This window comes from Neomonachus schauinslandi, chromosome 12 (genome assembly GCF_002201575.2).
Source record: "Neomonachus schauinslandi chromosome 12, ASM220157v2, whole genome shotgun sequence".
Classification (NCBI taxonomy): Eukaryota; Metazoa; Chordata; class Mammalia; order Carnivora; family Phocidae; genus Neomonachus; species Neomonachus schauinslandi.
Genome location: NC_058414.1, coordinates 27,677,889 through 27,698,113, shown reverse-complemented (window position 1 = coordinate 27,698,113; position 20,225 = coordinate 27,677,889). Strand labels below are relative to the sequence as shown.

General features: G+C 33.9%; 1 protein-coding gene across 1 annotated transcript in view; it reads left to right on the top strand.

Annotated features, from left to right (window-relative positions):
• SEMA3A (semaphorin 3A) overlaps positions 1–20,225 on the top strand; it is a 202,670-nt gene that overhangs the window by 79,490 nt on the left and 102,955 nt on the right. The window lies entirely within an intron of this gene.

The window sequence follows — 20,225 nt, the reverse complement described above, 5'->3', positions numbered from 1 at the left end:
TGAGAAAATCATTTGTGACGGAATTTTCTTTCAAATTGGAATTCGGAAATACTCAACAGATGAAAGATTTGTTCCCCAAATATTTCTGAAATCCTAAAGATAAAAGATAATTTACCTGTTAGCCACTTCTTTATAGATTCTCTCCCTAAATTTTCTTAAGGTATCCCAAAGTTATGGAAAAATGTTCTTTCAACCGAAAGGCTTAGAAATCAAAACAGTTTGTGCTGTATCTTCTTTGTATAAGGAGACACCTTAAAGACTATGTGGTTTCTAGACTAAACACAGATATTATTATTTTACTGATGATCCTGGAAAGATTAAAACACTTCCCCAAGGTCTCACCAGTGCAGGCATTTGCTCCTCATCAGCCTATTTCCCCCAGTGCATCCTTCCTCCTCTCCGATACAAGCATGTATAGTATACTTGCTGAAATATCCAGGAGTTTTAAGTAAAAACTAACTTTAAGGAAAGGCAGTTCTACTTAAATTACTTGTTTCATACTGATGAAATTAGAAATAATTTCCTGCACATGGTCCAGGAGACTTTGTATGCTTAACTTTTTAACTCCTCCTGGATAAATCTCTCCCTCTTTGCTTCCTTCTCAGTGTTCCTATAGTCAGGCACCCCCAAAAGTAGGCCTGGGGTAATGGCCCCACTATTCCATATTCAGGAGAAAGCTCTAGAGAACTTCTTCCACATCATATTGCACTTTTTTTCAGTCTGTCAGGGATCATGCTGTACAGGGCAATGGAATCAGGAGAGCTTAGCCCCTAGCACAGGTTAGTAGAAAAGACACGGGCTGTGGAGTCACATCTGGCTTCTGATCTTGTTCTACAGCTTACTAGCTTTGGAGCACTGGAAAAATTCCTTAACTTCTCTGAGACTCTGTCTCATGGTATATAAAACAAAACTGAAAAGAACCCCTTTGATCTTCAGTGTCCGTATATTGTAAATGAGAGGTTGACTCCAACTGCCTTCCAACCCCCCTAGTAAGGGCATGACCCACTGACATTTTTTGTTATAGAAGCTCAAGGAGTTCTAATCCCATCATTGTTAAACACGTGTCCTGTGTCCCAGAGTGCAGGGCTTTTGTCTGACCTCAGTTGGGACTAGATGCTTGATCTGGAACAAGCTACTATTTTCTTTGTGTCTCTGTTTATATATGGCTTTTGTGGGAATTTAACATTGTCTAATAGGTAGTAGGTACTGAAAAAACATCAATTACCATTTTTAAAATATAAACCTGCATCTCAGACTGTTGCTGTCTTTCATGTTAGTAAGTGCCACCTTGTACCTCACTTTATCAGATATTATAAATTACTGCACTGGGCTCTGATTTTTACCAGGTGATTCTTGCAAATATCTTAATTCCCTTCATTTTAAAATTTGAAGCTTAGATGATCTTGATGGCCATTTAAATTAAGATACCGTATCTTGTTCTTGTATTTTTATCATTTTCCCCCCAAATATTTTTTTTTTCTTTTTGAAGTTGCTATTTAGTAGAGTTCACAGCATATTTCCTTTATAAACCATCAACTATTCATTGCTCCCTTTATGGGTGGGCAGGGGAAAGGAGAGTATAGGGTCTGGAGCCAGGTCCCAGGAAATGGAGGAGGCCATTTCTTCCATTGAAGTAAAAAATAAAGCTTTCCTTCTAATCTCCTTTGAGATAGGATTATTGGGATACAAATATTTTCCTGAGATTCTGAAACTCAGAACTTTTGAGAGAGGTCCTCCTTCAGAAGCTCAATGATCTTGATTTGCATGGCAGCTATATATTGGGAAATACTGTTCCAGACTCTTTAGGAGGTCAGAGGGAAGATGATTATGCAGTCATCTGTGGGAATATAGGACAGTCTAGACAGTCAATCTAGGAAATTCTGGAAAAGATATTATCAAGATAGCTTGTCTAGACAACATAAAATTTAATTTTCAAATGCTTAAGGTGCCTTAAGAGAGAAATTTAAAATCCTACCCTTGGATTTAGACAGTTATGCTGTTTGTGAAGTTGAGAAGAAGAGAGAAGGTGTGTTTCATGCCCTTAGGAAAAGAATGACAGCAATGGAAAGACTGGAAGAGGAAGATATAACATAGTGAACAGGACTGAGACTGGGATTGTTGGATTTGCTGTCACGAAGTTTGAAACTTTCACTTACCCGGATGGCTTTTCATATAGAACAGGACATATCTTTGTCCTATATTCTAGTTTATAAGTAGCACGAATACTTTGCTGTTACCTGCCTCACACTACATAAAATAATAGTATCCTTTTTAAACCTCTGTCCTGCCTTTGCATATTACAGATAATTTTATCACACACAAAAAAGACATTTTGCTTTTCACTTTTATCATGGCCTTTGGAGACACTTTAACATTCAGTTTTCTCTTTGCAGTGTTCTTTCATTAAAATAACTCATTATCTTACGTTGGGTTCCCCAAATTGTTGAAATTCATTGTTAGAAAATGGTACTATGGACTCACCATTTTAGATGACTGAATGCCACAGAAGTAAAGACATCACTTTTGAGGCAAATCAAGACTCCCTTTATCATTTAATAGCCACAGATCTTGTAGGAGGAAATTAACAATTCCTTTAAATAATGATAAACAGTTTGCAAAAAAAAAAGAGAGAGAGAAAACCCTTGCTTAGTCTTCCAGTTATGATGATAGACCTTAATTTAGCCTCCTAGCATTTTAATAGCAATATTTACACTTCTGAATACTGTATTCCAAAATCTACTCTTGCCATATAGTGAATGTCTTCTGACCACACACAGTATGTCATTGATTACTGTACTAAACAGATTTTCTGTTTCCTGTAGTACAGTTGGGAATTGGTAGGCCTATTAATTAACTCCAGTTCTATAAGATGTGTGTCAATCAATTCTTGGGTATCTGCCAATGGTACTTGACACTGCAGATAACTGCCAGTGAGGTCACATACTTTATACACATGTGTGTGTTTATCATAAAAATGCACGCAGAGTTCACGGAAGGAATGATTCAGAGCTTGAGTACAGATGAGTTTTGAGTTTAAGCTCTCAGCATCCATGCCATTCAAATGAAAAGTGTAAGTCATCCTTATGAGACAGAATATTCCCAAATGGCTTATAGTATATGGTATTTCCCCTTCAAATTTACATCTGTTAATAAAAAAATGTATGAATTTAGGAGGAGTATAGCTTTTCAAAAAAGTCTCTGGATGTTTTCTCCAATTCCAAATGGGCCTTTTCTATATACTGGGCAGGAAATCTAAAGAAAGATGGACCCAGATGAGAGCTGGAAAATATTAACTCTATAAATACTCTCATAATGTCATGATCTCAATTTATAATAGAACCAAAGGGACGTTAAGAAATGCAGTGAAGCTTAATGGCTATCTCCAAGGTCATTTCTACAATGACAACCAATATATCTAGATATAAAATAAAATGTTTTGTCTGGTTCTTCCTTTCCACCAAGAATAAGGCTTTGCTTTTATGCAAAATTTTGAATCAAATGCTCTTAGTTACAATCTCCAAGGCCAAAATGGTATTGAAGTGGTAGTTAGTGCTCTGTTGACTAATTTATACATCTAATCTTACCTTTTCTAATTGAGTTCTCTCTCTCAATGCAGTATGCTATTTACCCCAACAGAGCCCAAGTTTATTTCTAAGAGGAAATACTAAAGTTGAGAAATTTAGATATCTTGGTAAAACAATGAGGAGTTACTTTGGGCAGGTTACATCTTTCCATCTTTCTTAGGTCATACATTGGAGTCTGAATTTACTTTATAGTTGGCTAACCTAGGTGGGAAAAGTCAGGATTCCTTGGAGATTTCTTCTTGGATACTGATTATTTCCACCAGAGGCAGCGTGTTCCTCATTTGTGCTCCTGACTGAGAAAAACGTGGTTAGAACAAGTCCACGTTGGTTTCTAGGTTTCTCTTTCCTAATCTTTCAATGCTTGGATAACATTGGAAGGTAGACCTGTACAAGTTACCATTCTGAATAAACAGTACCACCATTTATATTGCAAATTAAATTTTAAAACACCCTGATGTTTGTACTTGAGGAAAAGCATCATAGTTCATAGATTGAGTGAATTTAACAGCTTAGCAATATATTTTTTTCATGAACTATTAACATTCTAAACTCTAAATTTTAGCAATAAGACAGTTTTTCAAAAGTAATAGAACTAGTAACTAAGTGAGGTAGTAGGCAGAACTAAGTTATGATTAGAAACAAGACTAGAAAAGAAAAAAAAGTTTACAAATGGTACAAAAAAAGAAAGAGTCAGAGAGTGCCAGAAATCCCCCACCACCCTATTTAAAATATTTCTAATTACCATTTTATTTTTTGACTAAATATTTGATATGAAAACACCTTAGTTATGATATTAATATTATCTTAACCTCCACCACTTATCTGGTTCAGTTGTAAAAAGGTTTTTTTTTTTTCCCCTCACAATATTTCACTACATTTTAGTCCTAAGAACAAAGCCAGATAAAAATGGAAATGTTAGCATTCAATTCTTAACTTGTATGGGGTATTTAGTTTCATGTTTTATCAGATCTGGTTCACCTATTGCCAGAAAAATAATTTGGACAAAATTAAACCGTTTTTTAAAGGCCACCCATATTGATGCAATGACATCATTATCAATTACTTATTAAAAGTCTTTATTATGTATAGTACTCAGTTTCTAAATGGCATCTTCGTTCACAATCAGTATAGATATAAGGACTGACTCATATACAGCATATCAATCAAAATATTTTTCTTCTCATGAACTCTCAGTAGGTAGTTTGGATCAAAGACCTTACATTTACTGGATCTAGCTTATCACTGGAGGTGTATACTACCCGTTACTCTTTCTCCATTTTTTCCCTTTTTTTATTGATTTCTCTGCACTCGTTCCTCATATAATCTATTTCAAGAGGAAATTTCTATCCATAAAAACTTTAATTTGTTTGTTACCAATATTACATTTTACAGGAAACACACAGAGTTAGTAGTAGTACTAAACCCCATTGTCTGCTCACCTCCTTGGTCCATTTTTATCTTCTGCTCCATTCTCCTTCCTCCACTATGACACTTTCCTTGCCCTTGAACTCTGGTTGTGTGTTTTTCTTCCTTTATCTCTTTGTCCCCTTGCCTAAATTATTTTCTTTGGGACCAAACTTTAAGATAGTGGAAATACAGGTTGGATATATAGGGGAGAAAGGTGTTAGTTTGATGTATTTGAAACTTAAGAAAAATAGCAGCATAAACTTAGGTGAATTTCCACAGATCAGAATATATTTGCCTTCTCTTGCATTGTGTTTCAAATGGGCATCAGCAAGCTATCTTGTAGATTTGTTGCAGATGGTTCACTTTGATGATAATCTGAAAAAATAATATAAGTACGTTCTAAATTATTTGGATAACTACCTCACAGTCACGTAAAACGTTAAGATTTTAGTTTCTTTGTTTGCTGGAGGATTATGATCATGTGAGTGCCAAGAACACTCCTTTAATTTTTTGGGCTAATGAGAAAGAAACAAAGGTTGACTTGATATGCAAATGATGTACTCCTGCCAAGAATAGGCCAAAGTAAGGGCAGAGTGGGCTGTGTGAAGGAAGTTTTTGCTGTGGTTGAAATAGAGAAAAGTGGTTAGAAATTAGATCATTCCAGAGCACAGAGGAGGGTTGAACTACTAGGCCCAAAGACTGTAGCTTCTGGACACTAGAACTATGTTCATATTGCAAGAAGGTATTTACTTTTTAGAATACAATATCATTATCACATTGCATTACTATTGCTAATTTTAATCGTGTTTGTTTTCTAGTTTTGTTGGTATTTAATTTTAATCACGAAGAACATAAATTCTACAGATTTACTTACTCTTAGAAAATACATGATGGAAGGTAACTCTGACAGCATACTGTGAAGATACCTTTAGGTTTTAAGCAGATGGTGTTCCCTGTTCCCAGCGTTCACATCTGAGGACACTCTACTTGCCCTAGTGTAATGTCCCTGGTCTAGGGCTCCTCATGGTTCTCAGCTGCTCTAGACGTAACACATGTGATCAATTTGGACAGGATGAGAGTTGGGGAAGTAGCAATAACAAAGGCTGGTGATGAGAATCAGCGTGAGGTGATGAGAAGAGCGCTGAGGTGAAAGGAAAGACACAATGAGAAAACCAGAACTTCTGGAATACAAGTTTTATTTATTAAATAGATTTGAGGGTATACTAGGAAAAAATGGAGGCTTAACATTTTTATCTTGGGTTCTTTAGAATTGTAGCTGCAGTTCTGCTCACTTGCTACAATCAATGCCCAAGTGAGCTTGGGAGTAATTTGTATTCAGATGACTGATTCAATAGAGAGAAAACTGACTTTAATAAAAATATAGGAAACATTTTTCCTAAGCAAAATCCTAATAGTAATGGTGAGGAATGTTAAGTACAAATGTCTACCCCCAAAGAGCTAATATATATGTAAATATCTAACTTCAACATAGGCGAAAACATCAGTAATAATAACAGTTATATGGCCAACAGCAGTTATTGAGTAATAAACATATGGCCTGGGATGGCTGCTTTGAATGTGTTCCTGAATCATTCAGTCTTCACAAAATCTGATAAGCTAGGTACTCTTAGTTTGTCATTGTACTGTTGAGAAAGTTAAGGTTTTCATGGGTATTTTGGAATGTACCTGAAGCAAGCATCCTATTCAGTGGTTTGTGTCTAAATCCACAACCTTCTCTTCTAAAAGGAAGTACCGACAACATGCAGTGGGAGAGAAGGGATAAAGTCATTAATTCTAATTTAAGGGTTTAAATGTGGGACTTTTGTGTTGTATTTATTATATTTCAAAAATAATGTGTGCCTTGTTTCAATAAGGTGATGACTGTAAATAAGGGGACTTCATGAAGTTAACATAGGTGTTCACATTTTAGCTGGATTTAGAAAAATGGGTGAAGTATTGATGGATGTGGAAGACAGTAAAGACTAGAAGGACAGAATAAAAGGACAGGGTAATAAATGGGGAAATGGCAAATATCCCAATATGCAGAGAGTATAGTGATTTCAAAAGAGGCTGGAAAATTAGGATCAACTTGAGTTTGTGCATGCTAGTCAAGAGCAATATAAATTTTAAGAAAAGACTACTGTTACTGCCATGATTAGTTTTGGAACATATTTTTGTGTAAACATATTTTTGGTGTAAATGTAAATGGGTGGGGGTACAGGGTGATGAATGGACATCTAGATATGTCCATTTTGAGACTGTGGCAAACATTGAATAGTGTGACATGATGAGAGCCTGAAACAATACTGACTGAAAGATACTCAATAATATTTAAAATTCTCATTGAAAACAAAAATAAAAATAATATCCAAATCTCATAAGCCACTAGGTGAAATACAATTGAGAAGAGGACTATGTTTAAATCCTCTAATGAAAAAATGGTTTCCCAATTCTTAGGTAGGTATGTTTTATAGCATACTGTGGTTCATGCACACTCAATTTTCACTTCTAAGTCTACAAATAAGCTGAATTTATGTTGTGCATAAAACATCCAACTCTCATATACAAACTTAGGTGAATTTCTCACCCATAGTGTATCACAAAAGCATTTCTCCAAGCTTGTAAATCCAGACAGTGCTATTTTGTGTAATGCATATGTGAAAGCAATTCAAACACACTTTGTTTAAAAAATAAAAAGACAAACAAAAAACAGCTAACAGAAAGAAATAAGATATAGTATATAGTACTTAGAAACAGTGATTTTAATGAAAAATCCAGGCTTTATTTTTTTTTTTTAAAGATTTTATTTATTTATTTGAGAGAGAGAATGAGAGAGAGAGAGAGAGCATGAGACAGGGGAGGGTCAGAGGGAGAAGCAGACTCCCTGCCGAGCAGGGAGCCCGATGCGGGACTCGATCCCGGGACTCCAGGATCATGACCTGAGCCGAAGGCAGTCGCTTAACCAACTGAGCCACCCAGGCGCCCCAGGCTTTATTTTTAATTTCATTATTACATTATAGTTTATACCGATTCTGTGAAATTTTTATGAAAATGATATACCTGATTTATCCTTTGTTATTCTGTTCAGTTTCTTTCCTGCTATAACTACTCCCCATTATTTCATCATTATGTTTATTACTATTAATGGCTGTCAGTATTGGGATGCTTGATAGCTTTATCAATATTATGGTATTTGATTTTCACAGCTCTGGGATGGAAGTGTTATCTCCATTTTTCAATTTAGGAAACGAAGTTTCAGCGTCATTCAGCAGCATGCCTATATCATCACACAACTAGTAAATCTGTTGTTATAACCATCATAACATGTGGCTTTTCTGGTGACATAAATCTTATGTTTGATATTGTACCGCTTATATCTTATTGGACTGATGCTATGCCTTTTTTGTTTGTTTTAGTTTTTTTATTGTCATAAGAATACTTAACACAAGATCTAGTCTCCTGGTACCTTTGTAAGTACCTGGTTCAGTTATTGTTAACGGTAGGCACAATGTTGTAGAGGTCATCTCTGAAATTTAGTCATCTCGCATAACTGAAAGTTAATACTCATTGAGCAGCTACTCCCCATTTCCCCTCCTCACAGCCCCTGGCAACCACCATTCTACTCTCTGTTTCTGTGACTTTAACTATTTTAGATTCCTCATTTAAGTGGAATCCTAGAGCATTTGTCATTCTTTGATGGCTTATTTTACTTAGCATAATATCCTTCAGAGTCATTTCAGCATTATTCACAGTAGCTAAGATATAGAAACAACGTAAATATTCATCAGCAGATGAAAGGATAAAGAAAATGTGGTCTATACATACAACAGAATATTATTAAGCCTTAAAAAAAGAAAGAATGTCGGCTGTATTCAACAACATGTACTATGTGTTCATTAATACTCCAGGTTGAACACTCTCAAAATACTGAATTTCAAGTAAAATGAATTACAACTTGCATTATTAGTAATGTTCTTGAAAGAAACATTAAGTTCTTTGTATTAAAAATGTGACAGTGCCTGTCAAGTTGGTAAAATTTGATGGCAGTGGCAAATACCTGGAGTCCTTTAAAGGATATGGTATTACTATAATCAGGGAGTCATGTTTCAGTGAAAGAAGTACTTGATAGCTCACAGAAACACTTCTGTTTCTACTCATTCTCTATATAATCTAGATATTGAGCAAAGATAAGCAAAACATACCTACTCGTGCTTCCACTCAGACACACAGGGGAGTATGTTTTATAATCCAGGAGAGTTGTAATTCTTTTTTACCCAAAAGGGAAACTCAGAATCTGTAGCATTAGTAGCAATATATTTTAAGTAGGATGCTTAAAATACAAAAAAATAAAAATCAGTTTTGCATCTCTCATTTAAAGTTAGCAGTGAGACATGTCCTTTTACTTTTTCTTAATATTTTGATTATGTACTATGTCAAGAACATTGAAAAGTCTGGATGCTGATATATTTAGAATTCTAGATTCTCTAATAAACAGAAAATATGTAATTTTATGTGGCATACAATTATCAAATAACAGAAGACTGTCAGTCTTTATTCCATGTTTCTTGATATAAATGGGCCTTATCAAGCTATTTCTGCCTATGAGGATATTGAAATATTAATGTATTTTTTAAAAGCTATATTTGTTACTCAAATTTAATTTTGTACTTAAGAATATTTAGAAATTCCAGCTGGAACAAATGCATTTAGAGAAATGTATATTTATAAGAAGGGACATCCTTTAATCATTGCCTAAAAAATGGAAAGGCCTTAAAATTGTATTTAACACAATTATTGGTATCTTTGCATACTTTGCTATTATACATTGGTAATTTAAATCTATTCCTATATAAGGGATAGAAACTGGTATCAGTGCCTCAGTGCAACTTTGAGATTTATACATTTACATGCAGGAAATATATTGTTTCAAATTGTCAGGAATCAAACTGTATAGAATGACTACTTTCCATTTTTATTTTATTTTTATTTTCCAGTCTGACATTTTAATTCAATTTTGCATCTTTGGTCACTGAAAGCAATCTCAGGAATTGCTGAGTGGTTAAAAAGAGAGTCTAATGGGATCTAAAATCAATTCACAGGTCTGTCACTGGTTCGTTGTGTGACTTTTGCTGCCACTGAAGTGACAGTAAATTGGTGTCGTCCAAATTTTCACACCTCAGGATTTCTCTTGTGATAAAAAAATACTTACCTAATATGCATTATGCATATTCACTTAAGAAAATTGGTTAGTGATTAAGTACAGAGCTAGCTTCTATTTCAGCAAGTTACCTCACTTGAGATGATCACGAAGCTTTCTACAGGGGCTAAATGTCTGAATCTCTCTAATGTTGCAAATGGGGTTTTGTATACATGCCAGGGTTCAAGCTCCTTTTAAGTGCTTTCATCCTGGCAAACTTTTCTTCTTTTGATTTACATTTTGTTGGCATTTAATAGCTGTCTTACCTCATATTTAAATTACTTAACCTGGAAAGGATGGATGTTTAGTGCCCCACATTTACTTGCCCTTTGCTGGCCTAAATCTTGGAGGCAAATGGTAAGATTTGCAGTAACGAATACCTTTTCTTTGTCTTATGTCATACTAGATAGCAATTCTAGGTAATGCCTTACTACATCAAAGTTTTGCCAATAGCAATATGGAATTTTTAAAAAATTCTGCCTAAAATTGCACAGTCTCTTAGACATATGTAAAAATCTCTTTTTTTCCTAGAATAAGGTGTAATAACTTACCTGACAGATGACTAGGAAAGATTATGTAAATACAAGGAAAATATAACCATTTTTACAGCACAAATGTCCAGACAACTAGAAGTGAACTGACATACCCTTGTTTAGAAAGTGTGTCAGAGGCAATCAGTAGTTTCCAAAGCTTTGATTAAAATCAGCTTCAGATAAAATGAAAAAGCCAAATGAAATGATGTGTTTGCTGTATGAATGACAAAAAATTTTAAAAAGCTCAGCAATATCTGATATCTCACTTAAAAAAAATTTATGAAGAATAAAACTTAGGTCCATAATTAAACTATGACCACAATTTCCATAAAATTCTTGCTCAGAATACATGTTTATAAAATATTGTAGCTTACCGTTGCCATTTACCTCTTCTAATTTCTATCCTTCATTTTATAATAGAGGAAATTTGAACTCAGATTGCATAAGTAGTATTCTAAAATCCTATGGCCACTTCGTGGTAAAAGCTGACCTGAAACTCAGTTCTCCTGACAGCTTATTCAGAGTCCTTTCCATTTTACTACATTGCCTTCACTCTCACTGTCGATCATGTAAAAAAACATGAAAGACAGAATTTTCCATGTATGTCAAGCTATTTATGAGGGGTTTTTTCCCCCTAAAATTCAAAATAATGTGAATAAGTAATCTTAGATAATTATTTTTAAAAAACATAGTTATCTTTTACTTTCTTTAGGAGTTTGTCATCTGATTATAAGCAATATCATGTAATTTCAGAGAAAAATCACATGATTTTTTTTACAAAGTAATATTTACTTATTGAAAATGAGTCAGTTGCCTCTTCAAAATAGGTAAAATTTGAATGTTGTTTTAGTACTCTATACTGTTTCCCTTTATTCTCAAAAAGTAGCTGGATTTAAGATGATTTCTGTTAGTTGGAGCAGTCAACACATATCAAATATTATCAAAGAAAATAACTGAAAACATTAGGAAAGCAACTGGAACACAAGCATCATGCAAAATTTCACCCACACACCTCTGCATACAATGGACAAGAATGACTAAACACTTTGATCTTTCCTGGATAACATGAAAGGGTAAAAGGGAAAAAAAGCAACATCTGTTAGAAAAAAAAATTTAATGAACAGGGTGGAGACTAGCTGAGTGTTGACATAAAACATGAGAGAAGGAAAAGATAAAATGCAGAAACAGAGTTATTTATAGTCACAGACCTTGAAAGGTCTAAAGAGATAAAGTTGGATTTAGAAAAAAGATACTAAAATAAATGCAGTTTGATTTGTATGTAAAGTATGTATAATTCCTATAGGGAGTTCTCTACAATTGTTGTCAATAGGAAATATATATGTAATGTTGTGTATCTCTATATATGACTTTTATATAAAACTATACATAATATATATTATATGTATGTGTGTGTTTCTATCCATAAGGATGGAAATACCTTAGACAAAATTGTGAAGGTATAATATAAGGAATATAAGTCAATTTAGATTGCCTGAACATATATTTATAAATACAGGCTTTAGTTTATTTCCTATTTAACATAAGGAAATAACTGCCTGTTATGGGAAAAATGATTATTTTGAAACAGATCTGTTCTGTATACAGGTAGCATTTGCCTGGGCATTGTCCATCATTCGATGATTATCGCAAATATCCAAAGCAAAGACATTTTATCAGTAGTTTATAAATTTGTGGGATTTTTCAGGTTTATGAGTTTTTGTATCCCAAAGGGTGTTGTTGTTACTGGTGGTTTTTCTTTTTAGATTTGGCATCATATTATGCTGTTATAAGTACAGATTCCACTACCATATAACTTGGTATTTTTAAGGATTCTGGATGATACAACAGCTGTTACCAACCTCGTATCTGGTGGGTGACATGAATGTATATGACATCCTCTCATATATGCATGAGAATATTCTGGAATACAAGTGGATAAAATAATGACACTAGCCTTAACCTTAGTTGGACATAAATTCTTAAAAAATAGTAACAATAACTACTGAAAGTGAATCATGGGCAAAAATGGCAAGAAATCATAATCTTAGATGTAATGAGAAAGTATTTAGGAAATGAAAAAAGATTTTTTTTTGATGATTTTATTTATTTATTTGACAGAGAGAGAGAGAGCACAAGTAGGCAGAGCTGTAGTCAGAGGGAAAGGGAGACGCAAGCTCCCCGCTGAGCAGGGAGTCCAATGCAGGCTTCCATTCCAGGACCCTAGGATCATGACCTGAGCTGAAGGCAGACACTTAGCTGACTGAGCCACCCAAGCACCCCAGAAAAGATCTTTGCCTTTTACAGGTCATGCCTGTATATAATAGACTAAGTTACTTTGCTGCTCGACACCAGATAAGAGATGTAAAGGTCACCATGACATATGGTTTCCTTTGATGAAATAACACTCTTACCTCACTTCTTCCTCTCTTCCTCTGCTTGGCCTGTCCAATCAGGTTTCCATACTGAAGCCAGAGCAGGCTTCTTAGAAAGCAAGTGGTAGCTTTCTAAGACATTTTCTTGCTTTCTTTTAATCCTAGCAGTTAGGGAAATCTGCTTTTTGGTCTTGGTCCTTCCAACCTCTGCTTGTTTGGGCCACTGTCCCCTTAACCCTCCTGACACTCTGGAGTTTCTGGTTTTCTTTCAGTTCTTTTACATTCCCAGTCTCTCTTCTTCTAGGTCTTTGTGCTTATTGTTTCTATTTCCTGGATGGATCTTTCCCCTGATACTTACTTTAATAAATCCATCTGATCTTTCTGATCTCAACTCAAGCATTACTTCCTAGTTTACCTCCCTTCTCTTAATTATAAATAATACTATATATACTCTCAGAGCAGCACAAGTGAGGAGGCAGACAGGTAAACAGATACATATATTATGATACATCTGTAATAGGGATTAGAGAATTTGTCTGAAATAGGATATATATTTGCAGGTAGGATTCACATCATAAACTCTAAACTGTGATGGATCATTTCTTTATCTCTCAAGAGTTAATTATTCTTGTATTTTTCCTGGGCAAAAAGCCACAGGGTATAAATTAGAATGGGAAATAAAAGTCCTCAGCTAGTAAGAACCCTTGAATAACACCAAATAGTCTCTAAAAAAATTCGTGGGTTCTCCATATTTCAGTATGAGTCATTTTATACATTTGACATATATCACCACCTTTATGTTAGGAATAATCCATACTCATTAACATAAAACTATGCTGAAATTAACGCTTGATTTTTTTGGTTGGTATAGTTGTTTAATTCCTCATATGCATAAGTCCTTAGTAGAGGACAGTTTTAATTAAAATTTTCACAATAACAGGGGCACCTAGGTGGCGCAGTTAGTTAAGCGTCCGACTCTTGGCTTCAGCTCACATTGTGATCTCAGGGTCCTGAGATTGAGCTCCACGTCAGGCTTTCTGCTCAGCAGGGAGTCTGCTGGAGATTCTCTCTCTCCCACAAATAAATAAATCTTTAAAAAATTTTTCACAATAACATTTACACAGATCTGCAATTGAAAGTTATTCTACTGATAGGGCCTTTATGTAGCAATTCAGGAAAACAGTAGTTGGAGGATATACATGGCCAAACTTAAAGGAAGGATGAAAAGAAGGAAGGAGGGGAATAAAAAAGGGAAGGAAGGGGGGAGGAAGGGAAGGAAGGTTGAAGAAATACACGTCAGAATACACTTTGATAAAACAGGTAGGGCTAATGATGAATTTACTGCACAATAACAGTAGCAACAACAACAATAATAATGTATCTTTTAATTTTTGCTTTGGGCCCTTTGTTCAAAATGAGTAGAAATTCCTTGTACTTCAATCCTTTGAGTATTGACACTTAAAGATTTTTTGGTTGATCTCACTTGTAACATAACATCTATGTTAAAGTCTACATTTCACTCCTGAAGACTAATACACGGGAAGCAATAAATATAATAAGCAATGTGATGTTCAGCAGCAGCTTTTTTCCTGACAGGGTAGGGAAGTGGGAGTTTTAAGGTGAGAGGGCAAGGAGACAAGTAGAAGGCAAAGACAAATATGTACAAACTACAAAAGATAATAACTGAAGGTAGCATTAGGAGAAAAGTATGCATCATTGTTTGAGTTTCGAATTAAAGCTCTCTGAGGATAAAGGCAGATTTTATTTGGGTAGAAGAATTGCCTTTCATCTTCCCCCATCAGGATTTAATTGGCAGGAGATGACACAACCTGCTTAACAATCAGGTATTTCAGAGGTTGAGCAGTTTGACAAGGAGCAGGTTTTTCTCAACTCTCCTTAAATGCCTTTTTTTTTCCCTGTGTGTGAGCAGTATGTATTTGGCATGTATGAAACATTAGGTAACTAATACTCTCAGAGAGTAGACGATGGATTCTAGAATTCAGACTTTAGAATTTAGCAGAATGTACAGAGTTATGTAAAAATGCCACCTTCGTGTCTGTGACTGGGAAGAAATATGACATTGTAATATTAATGGCATTTAATTTTATATATAACTTACTGATTTATATTCTAGATAAAGCATCTGCAAATTCTGTAATGCTTGGCATGTTAGAAAAAGAGCATCGAAAAAGAACGTCATAATCAAAATCACTGCATGTTTCTGACTAAAAATGACTGAAGTAAGCTCTTTACTTATGAGTTATTAATAAGTGAATACATTTGTGGATATTCATTGTGAGAAAAGTTTGAAGATAGTGCCTTAAACATGGAGTCAGAGTAAAGCAGTTTTCCCCAAGCCTGACTGAGTTTTTATTTATTTATTTTTTATTATTTTTTTAATGGGGAAAACTTTATTTTTTTTTAATTTTACTTTATCTTATTGTGTTATGTTAGTCACCATACAATACATCTTTAGTTTTTGATGTATTGAGTTTTAGAAACCACTTTGGATTAAACACAGTGTTAGCTAGAAGAAGATTTAATTATATCATTTCACTTCAAAGAGATACTGTGATTGTATGTGTTTCACCTAGTAAAGTGCTCTGCTGAATAGATTCTGAATTCTGACACTGAATACTCCTCATTCCGATTGTTACCCCTCCTTTTCCCCCTGGCACTCCAGATGATAAAGCTTATGATTTTCATTTGGAGTTTTCCTCTTCTGATTAGATGTGAAATATAAAATATTTTGTGTAAGAGCATATTCTTTTTATCAATCTACACACTTTTCTACAGCAAGCCGTCTGACACGTTAGACAGTTGATAATATTTATTAATTTGGTTAAGTGAATAACCGCCAGTGTCAGCATAGTTATTGTAACTTTAAAAGTACCAATTTTAAATGTTCTTGTTTTTAATAGAAAAAAACCCTTAATTAATATTTTGTTCCACTTTGATTTCTTTTCTTTGCTTCTAGGTGTAAGCTTAAATGCCATTTTACATTTGTTTGTTCAACTCTGTGTCGTATGTTTCCTTTTCCTTGCATTTGGGTTGACTTTTTTCTCCTTGCAGAGCAAACACGCCATTGCCATGTGGTAGACTCTTCCAGCATATATTTAGGCAAATTATCTGCAAATACTGTGTTACTTGCCTATTGTTTAAGGAGCAAACATTAAATAATACATTTTCAGAAATGAAAAAGAGGGCATCTCATGATTCAGCAGCCATTAGCACTCTGTCAAATTCCTACATTTTTATTAAACATACATGTTTATTTTTTTTCTAACAGATACCCTGAATTTGTACCTGAACTTCCATGGTTTTACTTACAAAGTTCTCAGCAAGAGCTATAGGCACTTACACCTCTAGTGGAATTTAAAATATAAAAAGGATCTTTTGTAATATTTGTATTATTTTATTATTCAGTGAATATATGGAATCAAACTTCAAATCTTTCAAATATTCACAAGCACAATTTCTTTAATTTATTTTCTATAATAGGACAGTCCTAACTTCAAATCTTTCATAATATAATAATAATGAGATTTTCAAATATATTGACCTAAGAATGTTTTAAATGTCTTACTTGTTTGATGTCTATGTATCTGTTAGATTATTCAAATTAAAAATCAATTTTGCCTCATCTGTATATATCATAACCTTTAAAACTGAGTTTCATAGCACAAAAGATTTCCTTTCTAGTTAATAAATTTAGCTGCTTAAAGTAATATGCTGTATACTTAAACCGTAAGTTGTTTGTGTGTGTGCATATGTATATATGTATACTTATATATATAAAATAGCTTTATATGTATATGTGTATATACAACCTATATAGATATGTGTGTATACACACACACACTATTCTTTGGAGCTGCATAATTATAAAAGAAACAGTTTGTAAAATGAGCCTTGTAAAGAATTTACCATAAGAAATGCTAGTAACTACTTTGAAGGAATGGCTGTATTTTTATTAGATGTTTTGGTAATTTGAAATAATGTAACTTTATGTGATTTAAATATGTATCATTTTAGTCAAGTACCTGAAGGTTACAGACTTTTACATGTCTATCTTCAAAACTACAATTGCACTGAAATCAGTAATTTTTTTAACTTTTTCTATTTTACCTATGAAACAATATTTGCAGAAGAATTGACTATCAGTAAGGATTTGATTTATTTTAAAAAATGGCAAAATTTGTACCAGTTATACTAATGGTAATATATGTAACACAGACTCTTCTGCAAGTGTAATCCCAAACTAAGCTGAACTGAGATCTTGAGATTTCTGTTCCTATTTAAGAAGTGTTTAACACTGCTCTGAAAACATGCTGCAAAGTAGTGCTTGAGATGAGTGTTTACATATAATTTTTTACCAAATGGCGTTTTTTCCCAAGTAGCTCTAAATTGACTCATCATTGAGTCTTAGGAGAATTATTACTTCGGTGCTGATTTTACTCTTAGTATAAGCTCAAAAATGTTAAGCAAATAACTTTAAAACCCCCTTTCCCTTGTTTCAAATTCTGGGGAAAAAAGTAGCGTAAAAGAACATTCAAAGCAACAATAAAGACTTCTTACTAACAAAGGGATAGTTATGTCTGATTTATTTTTGAATTGTCAAACTAATATTTCATATCATAATGGTTTTCATTTTGTTGGACACTAGGTTGAGAAAAATAAATAGGATCATGCATTTCATGCCATTTTTTAAAATATGCCAAATTTTGTAGTCAAAGAATAATAAAATACTCTGTTGTCTTTAAAATGTGAAATGTGTCTTTATAATCAATCAACGTACAATGCAGAGTACCATTTGTGCCATATTATGGTAGTTGTAAGTAAAATTGAACTGCAAATGAAATCTTGCCTTAAGTAACTTAGAATTTTACTTAGAGACATAAATCTGTCTAAGTCAACAAACATTTTCAACAAATACTTCTTTTTGTGCTCATTTTATGATGATACTAACATTATGGTATGGGGTTTTCTGCTTCCAAAGCTACATGGGCATTTGGGGAAGAAATCCTATGGAACATAAAGCAATGGCCAGTTATAATACAGTTATGTAGAAAGTACCACAGAAGCCCCAGTTTTGGAATACCCAGTTTTGCCTCAGAGTATTTAAGCTTGTTCCAAAGCACTTAAGACAAGAATAGCAACATTTCCACAAATGGGAGTAACACTGAGGCACAAAGGAATAAAAGTAAAACGTGATGCAAAAACATAGACGAAGTCCAGCTATAGTAAAAGAATGTAATAATGGAATAGGTGTTCAGAGAACAGAAGTCAATGGGAATGAAGTGTTTGGTAAGGGTTTCAAGAGGATAGTGATAACAGCAGTAACAATAAAACAACAACAATAAACTATTTTTCAGTTATTTCTGAACACTTTTCTGTATAACTTCTGTTTATGCCTCAGATCTCCGCTTAGATGTCCACTCTGGGAAGCCTTGTCTGGCTACCTCATTCCCAGTCCCCACCTAAGTTAAATCACCATCATGTTTCACATATGATATTTTTCTTCAGAAATACACATGGAAATTACATGAATGTTGCATATGTATTTGTTTAATGTCTGTCTTCCTACAAAACTGTTAAGTGACAGAGGACTGATAGTCTTATTCAGTTCTGCAATTACAACCCCAAGCATGGGGTAGGATCATTAAGAATATGGTAAAAATTAACAATTACATGTTCAAACACTGTGCCAACCAGTTAACTTATTTCATTGCTACAGTAGTCTAAATAGGCAGATTTAGACTAATAGACTAAATAGACTATTAGGATTTTTTTGTATTCTATAAATGAGAAAACTGGGAATTAGAGTGGTTAAATAAGCAATGCAAAATCATACACCTAGGGAATCCCAAAGTCACAATTTGAATTCAGGTCTTTAAAACTACTAATCTCTTAATACAATAACTGTATGAAGCTACTTGAAAGTAAATTCTGATAATGACCTGAAAGGGTTTGGATAAATGCATAGAGCAAAGTAAATATTTTCCCTAAAAGAAAAATATAAAGAAAAGCAAAGATATAAAATTAATGCCAAATGTACTATTTTCATTGGATAGTGAAGAGAATATGCTCAATAAACCATTTTGCATATTAGAAAATAGAAAAAAAATAAGTTGGGCATTAGGATTAGGCCAAATTAGGAATCTTGAAAGTTATATATTTGAAAAAGAAAGAGCTACTCAAGATTGATGAGTAGGAAGTTAATATGATGAAAGCAGGTTTTATAGAATTTTAAATTGCTAGTGAAGTATGTGATAAAGTGATTGGTAAAATGGGATAGAGCATCAAAGAAGTCCTTTAGGAAGCAAAGCAGAAATCTGGTGTTGATATAATCACAGCCATATTTGCATGGTGAACGTAGAAGAAAAGAAAAATATTAAGAGTTTCTTTGGTAGAAGGATAAAAAAGATTTGATAATTGATAGATAATAAAGAATAAATGAAACTGATAAGCCAAGGGTATGATCTGGGCTTTGAACATGTGTGAGAAATAGTGATTATTTCAGTGTTAAGATTTGGAGCATAATTAGGAGAATTAACTTGATTATAGGATCCTAGTCTTAAGAAAAAGGTGCAGTGCTTGGTTTCCACTGTGTCGAGGTTATGGTTTGGAAGAGACATCCAAGCAGTGTGTCACTTAGGCAAGTCCTAAACAGAAAGAGAAAAGAAGTGTAAACAAGGAAGTCATGACTTTGAAGTTCTGAATAATAGTTAAGGAGAAATAAAATGCAAGAAAGCCCAAGACTTGGCCTTAGCAAAATCACTTTTGGTGAAGCAGGGGGAAAAGTGATGAAGAAACAGGAAATGGAGATAGGGATGGAATACACACAGAATCGAGTCAGAAGAGAAAATCATCCCTTCAACTAGGTACTCAGAATTTCCATGTTCAGTGAAAATACCAAGGAACAACAGAAATGATACACACACACAAAAAGCCTTGGGAAGACCCCAGGGGAGTTAGAACAAAAAAGTCATTGGTGTTTTCTAATAAGGCCTTTCAAGTAAAAGAGTGGGAAAGGAATTCAGGGAAAAAAGGGGTTAATGTGGAAGGAATGATTGAGGGAAAGGGTTAAGTATAAAATGAGTTATATGTGAAATACACCTATAACTGTGAA